A 6,204-nucleotide genomic window follows, 5' to 3' on the forward strand; every position below is an offset into this window, starting at 1 on the left:
CTCCGCACGTCACTCTTCCCCCTCCTTAGTTCCCCTCCTGCCTCTCTGATGGGTTATTCTCTGCGCACGTTGCTGGCTTCCCAGCTTATTCCTCACATACATCACTTCTATCATCGTGCTCCTTATCACACCCCGTTGGGACGGTCTTGTCCGCGTCGGCCGTCCCCTCGGATGCCGAGGGTCCCACACCTCCATCTCCAGGGCAGTGGGTGGAGGGCTGGGGACAGCTCTGTCACTTACAAACCATGAGGCCTCAGGCAGGTCGGTTCCCCTCTCTGAGCCTCTTTCCTCACCTGCAAATAGGAGAAGACGACATGGTCCTCCCTGGAAGGACCCCTGTGATCAAATAAGGTCGCAGAGGTGGTTCTGACCCAAGGCCGGGCACACAGTAGGTGCTCGGCACATGCTCGTCTCTTTTCTTCCCATGAGATTCCCAAGCCGAGAGTCCTTCACTGAACCTTCAGCCGATCCCTCTGTGGGTCCCCAGAGGAAGGAAGGAGGCTCTGTTAGGTGGGGCGGTCAGGGGAGGAGGAGACCCTGCTGAGGAGGTGACGTGCGATGGAGTTGGGAATGAAGCACGCGGATATCCGCAGGGAGAGCCTTCCAGGCAAAGGGAACAGCTAGTGCAAAGGCCCTGCGGTGGGCACGTGCTTAGAGTGTTCAAGGGGCACTGGGAAGGCCGTGGGGCTGGGTGGAGTGAGCGAGGGGAACGTGATGTGACACGGGCGTGGAAGGGTCTGGGGGGCCTGTGGACATTAGCTTTGGGGGAACGGGGAGAGGTGACGGGGGGGTATGTCACACCCTAAAGGGTCACACAGAACGTGAGTGGGGACATCCAGACCCAGATCCAACCAGTCAGGCTGCTGCTAGAATGTCCATCTCCTGCAGAGGGGGCGGGGGACCGTCCAGAATTGTCCTCATCTGCCCCCCCCCCTCCCCTGGGGACCCTCTGGGCCCTGCTGGAGAGAGGACGCAGGAAGACACTGTCGGTCACACCCACCTGGCTCCTAGAAGAGCCTCGGTGACGCCCCATCCCGGCAACAGCTCCTGGGGAAGACAAGCCTGGGCCCCCCCCCCCCCCCCCGAGAGAGGAATCTGTTCCCTGGCTAGGCGGGCGCTGGGAGGCGCGGTCTGCGAAGGCCACCCGTGTCCCCGTCTGCTGTTCCTACACCTGTGCTGCCAGGAGGTCTCACTGGCTTGCTCACTTTTTCTCAGCAGCTTTCCTGATCCTTCTGTGCCTGGCCCTGGGCTGACCACGTGGCATCTAGAAATGACGGGCCGCGCCCCCTGCCTTGTCCCGCGGAGACCGCGATGATGACGTCACCGTGGGATACCGCGGGAAGGCCCCGGTTCTGCGTGGATGGGGACCGGGTGGAAGGGGAGCGTTTTCTCCCTCAGATGCTCCGCTCCAGCCACAGCGCCAGGATCTCCGAGCTCTTGAGGGCCTCTGAGGAGGTTTAAGGTCCGGAGAGAGTCATGGGGTTAAAATACGAACAGGAAATTGCGCCGCTGAAATTGATAGGTACTGGGGAGTCTGGGTGGCTCAGTCGGTTGAGCGTCCGACTCTGGATGTCGGCTCAGGTCGTGGTCTCCTGGTTCGTGGGATCAAGCCCCGGGTCAGGCTCTGTGCTGCCAGGGCAGAGCCTGCGTGGGATTCTCTCTCTCCCTCTCTCTTCCCTCCTTCGCATGTGCACCCTCTCTCTCCCTCCAAATAAATACCCTTAAAAAGCAAAAAGAAATCGGTACGTGTCAAAGAGTCACTTTCTGCTCTACTTGGCTCTCACATGTGACACATACATTGATTCGATGTGGGATCTGATCTAATATGTGTGATCTCATAGAAGACGGATCCTCCAAAGGTAAGAAGGTCTGCGGCTGGAAAGGTCGTAAGAGCACGATGGCTGGGGGCGGGTGGGGAGGACAGAGACTTTGCCGAGGAGGGGCGTGCGGCTGGAAGGCTGCGGGGGCTTCTCCAGCAGAGAGCAGGGCACCCCCGGCAGGGGGAACAGCATGTGCAAAGGAGCAGCGCCTGGCGGGGCCTGGTTTTCCTGAGGATCCTGGGCCCCTCACTGCGCCTGCAGCAGAAAGTGGGGTGGGGATGGCTGGGGGCGGGTGGGAGCACAGGTGCTCTTTCCTTTCTTGAGCCTCTCCCCATTCTGGAACCTTCTTCCCCGTCACCGAGGCCCGGATCCACCCTCATCACAGAGCTGAGCCAGGTGGCCCCAAGCCCACCGGCTCTCCCCACTGACCACTCGACTCGGCTTGACTCTGAATGTCTGGTCCTGTGAAGCCACGTCTGCTCGTGTGGCTTTGGCATCAGAGGCCAAGGTGGAGTGGGGTGGGGCGGGGGAGGGGGAGGCCGGGGAGGGGTGGGGGTGGGGGTGGGGGGAGATAGAAAATGGAAAACACAAAACCAGTCCAGACTGTTTTCACTGAATTTCTAGAAAGAAGCCAATTTCGACTTCACTTGCTCCCTCTCAGTGTTTTAGCTGAAACACTAAAGGAGCCCACGTGTCTCCTTTAGGGAAAGACGGCCGTGGAAAGCCTAATTTGGGAGTTACACGCATTCTCCTGCCCAGCCAGCAAAATCCCTCAGGCTGGTGATGGGCGCCTTGCAAGCAAGCACCCAGCTCCCCGACCGCAGCTCCTCCCCTAGAGGCGAAGCAGGGGATTTACCGGTGCCGGATTAACCAATTAACGCCGTGGGACAGAGGACCGGCAGGCCACCAGGACTGCAGATGGGTAGGTGATCCGGACTGTGGTCCTGCACTCGGCGGCGGCGGGCGGCAGGGAGGAAGGCAGGGCGCCCGGAGAAGCCTCCAGCCCCTGGATCCGGGTAGCCGGTGCTCTAAGCTCCCTCCCGATCCCACCCATTTTGGTCCCGCAGCCCCCCAGGGGATGCTTGAACCCACCCTCTCCAAGTTGTGGCTTTCCCTTAAATGTTACTAATCCAGGTGTCCTTTATAAAGCACACGCTTTTCTCTGACCTCGGGAGAACGAATGGAGGCTTTTCTCCCTGTCAAGGCGGGACAGATGAGCACCCAGGAAACCCGGCAATGGAAGGGGGCTGCTGAGACAGGAAGAAAAGCACAGCTGGATTGGGAAGGGCTCTGGACAAATTGCACCACCTCGCCAGGCCATCCTGGGGAAGGTGCTGGGTGGGCCTAGCTCCTCCCCCCACCCCCCACCCTACCCTTGGCTTTGTAGGCATGGAGGAGGGGGTCTCCAGCACCAGAGAACAGGACTGGGACACTCAGGGCTCGGACCCGTTCCCTCGCTGCAGGACAAAGGTTGCGTCTTGTGAAGGTGGGTACTTCACCTCAGGAGGGAATCTAGTCTAGGCTGGATGGCCTTCTACACAGCGGCCGGCTGGGCAGAGGCACCAGCAGCTGTCTGACCCACCCCTGCATTACAGGGGAGGTGAACTGCATTAGCTCGAAGAGTGTTAGTATAGCTCACAGTTTACCCAGCTTGGCACTGGGCCAGGCTTTCTGTAGCCGCAGCTCATTGAACCGGCGCAGGAGCCCTTCCGGGTGCAAACTATTTCCGTCCGCTTTGAACAAAAAGAAAGGAAACTGAGGCACAGAGACGTTAAGTGAATGCCCAAAGACAGCAGCTAGTGAGGGGTGGATGGAACCACGAGGGGACATCCAAGCTCCCTGCGAATCCGAACCCCCAAACCCTAGGCTTCTGATCTCGTGTTTTCATCCTACAAATCCAAAATTGAATGACGCCAGAAACCCAAGGGGTTCCATTTCTCACAGAGTCTCTAATGTGATGCTAAAGTCGAAGGATCTAAGACTCTGTTGCTCTAAGATTCTCTGTGTCTAATATTTTATAGGCAACACGGGGCGGGGGGGGGGGTGGTTATTCAAAACCAAACAGCGTGTGGTAGGGAACTTTTTCCCTCACTTCTTCTGGAAAAGAGAGGTCATCGCTCTGTTCCCGAAGGTCTAACTGTCCCTCCTGGACCTTGGCCCTGGAGGCAGGCAGGGGAAGCCAAAAACTTTGCTGTTTTAGGCCCATTAAGCTGAGGTGTTCCCAAGGGAGACGGTTGGGAGCCAATGCAGGAGGAAGTAAGGGGCTGACCCGGAAAGCACAGAGGGGTCTCCAGGGGCATTTTCCTAGACCTGGGCCATCAGGGACCCCTCCCTCTTGCAGCCTTCACAGGGCCCCGGGGGGGGGATGGGGGAGGGCCCTTGGAGGGGAAGGGCCACAAGGTGTGTCCCTGGAGGTTGGCCCTAAGTAAGGAATCCTCCGCCCCCCTATCTCTGGATCCCTCTCTCCCTCCAGTTTTCCTCCAAGTCAGTATCACTGTCTGAGACTGTCTTGCTCAGTCTTGTGTTTATGTTTATTTCTCTTGGCCTCCTGAAATGTCAGCTCCCTGAGGGCGGAGGCCAAGGCCAGGCAGACCTGAGGGCAGAATTTATTCTCAGAATGAGTGAAATCTGAATGGCACCGTCAGACTAAGACAGAGTCATCCTGCCTCCTCCAGCCTTCCCCCTCCAGGTAATCAGTGGCCCCAGCCACCCTATCGCCTAGAGAGCTCTGGGATCTGCTCCCTCCCCAGCCCTGCACTCCCCCCGCCCCCCACCTTTGTCCTCATTGAGGGCACAGGCTCTGGAGTCTGGTGCTGGGGTCGAATCTCCCACCCACTAGCTGAATGACCAGGCGCGGTGACTTAACCTTTCTGTGTCTTCTCCTCTCTATAAAATAGAGGTGGCAATAATCTTTCTAAGAGGAGTGAAAGAAAGAAATGTCTAAAGTGTTCAGAACATGCCTGGCAAACAGGAAGCCCTCAGTAAGTGTTAGCTGGGGCTATTAATATGCACTGTGATCACGACTGCTATTATACCTCGTCTCCCTAATGCCTACAGAAAGAGGCCCAAACCTCTTCCTGGTCTGGCACCTCTTTCCAGCCATCACTGCAGTCACAGAGGAACCCCCCCCCCCCCACCTCCTGCTGTTTCTGGCCTCTTTGCCTTCCGGCAGGCTGTTCCCCCAGCCTGGAAAGCCCTTCCATCATCCTCCCCTGGCAAACTCTCACTCTGCCTGGAGGAGACAGCCCAGAAGCCATCTCCCCTCTGAAGCCAGTTCAGACCTCCCTCCCCCACCCCTCCCAGGAGCCCCCTGGGTGGCCAGCACCTTCTCTGATACGTTCAGGTCAAATCTCCGATCACTAGAACCTGCACTTACATACCCTCCCCCCCAGGGCAGGGGCTTCCTCCACTGCCTTTTCTTCTCTGTGTCCCTGGTCCCAGAGCTCCACCTGGCACAGCGTGGGCGATCGCGTGTGATTACTGAACAGGGCACGGTGCCGGGTTCTAGGTCCCGAGCCATCCGCCCCGACTGCCCGTGTCGGAGCCTCGGTCTCCGCATCTGCAGTATGGGTGCGCCGGCCCCTGTGGGGCCCACCTCCCAGGAGCGCAAGGAGCCCTGGCGTCCCCAGGCTGGTGGCCCCACGCAGGGGGTGAAAGGGGAGGGACTGTCTTCAGTTCTGCCGCCTGGTCTTCGGCGAGAGGAGCTGAGCTGGTCATGAGGGTCGTCAGGGGGGACGGAGACGGGACTGCTGTCCACGCCAGCATCACCCCGGAGCCGCGGAGCCGGGCTGTGGGCGGAGGAGGGCCCTGGGCCCGGCGGGCTGGCCGCACCTGCTCCCTGGGGCGGAGGAGGGGACCCGCGCCTGCCTCCGGGTGTGGCGACCCCGCGGCGCTGCCGGCTCCGGCCCCGAGGTGGCGCTGCAGGCCGTCGCAAGGGCCACTCAGCCCTGGGGCCGCTGGAGCCTGGGGCTGGGGAAGGGTCTGGAGGGAGCGGAGGGGCGGGGCAGGGGGAGGTGGGGAGGAGGGGCCTCAGGAATGGAGGAGAGGAGGGAGGGAGAAGCTGGGGGAACAGAGGAGGGAAGGAGAGAAAATGCTAGGGAGGGGAGGGGAGGGAGGCCGGGGCTTCTTCCTGTTCAGGGGCTTGAGGAACCGGGTCCTCCTGGAGCTCCCCATCCCCATGTCTACAGGGCGGGCGCTTTGTCCCTTAACTTCTCTTTGACCCTCCAAGGCTCCCAGGGCCCTCAGGATGAAGCCTGAACCTCACAGCCAGCTCACCAGTCCTCCGTGATCCGACCGCAGTGCACCCCCAGCCTCCTCTTCCTCCACCTCTCCGTCCCCCTACCTGCACCCCCACACCCCAGGCCCCAGCCCTGCAGAGCTGCCG

The 6,204-nt window shown here is 60.2% G+C and overlaps 1 long non-coding RNA gene across 1 annotated transcript in view; it reads left to right on the forward strand.

The window, feature by feature from the left end:
- Nucleotides 1-2,521: 2,521 nt before the first annotated feature.
- LOC121024905 (uncharacterized) overlaps nt 2,522-6,204 on the forward strand; it is a 19,864-nt gene continuing 16,181 nt past the window's right edge. Inside the window, exon 1 of the long non-coding RNA XR_005787847.1 lies at nt 2,522-2,742. This is a non-coding gene — a long non-coding RNA (uncharacterized LOC121024905). The remainder of the gene's footprint in view (nt 2,743-6,204) is intronic.

Source organism: Herpailurus yagouaroundi, unplaced genomic scaffold, assembly GCF_014898765.1.
Source record: "Herpailurus yagouaroundi ecotype Mexico unplaced genomic scaffold, PumYag 77, whole genome shotgun sequence".
Classification (NCBI taxonomy): domain Eukaryota; kingdom Metazoa; phylum Chordata; class Mammalia; order Carnivora; family Felidae; genus Herpailurus; species Herpailurus yagouaroundi.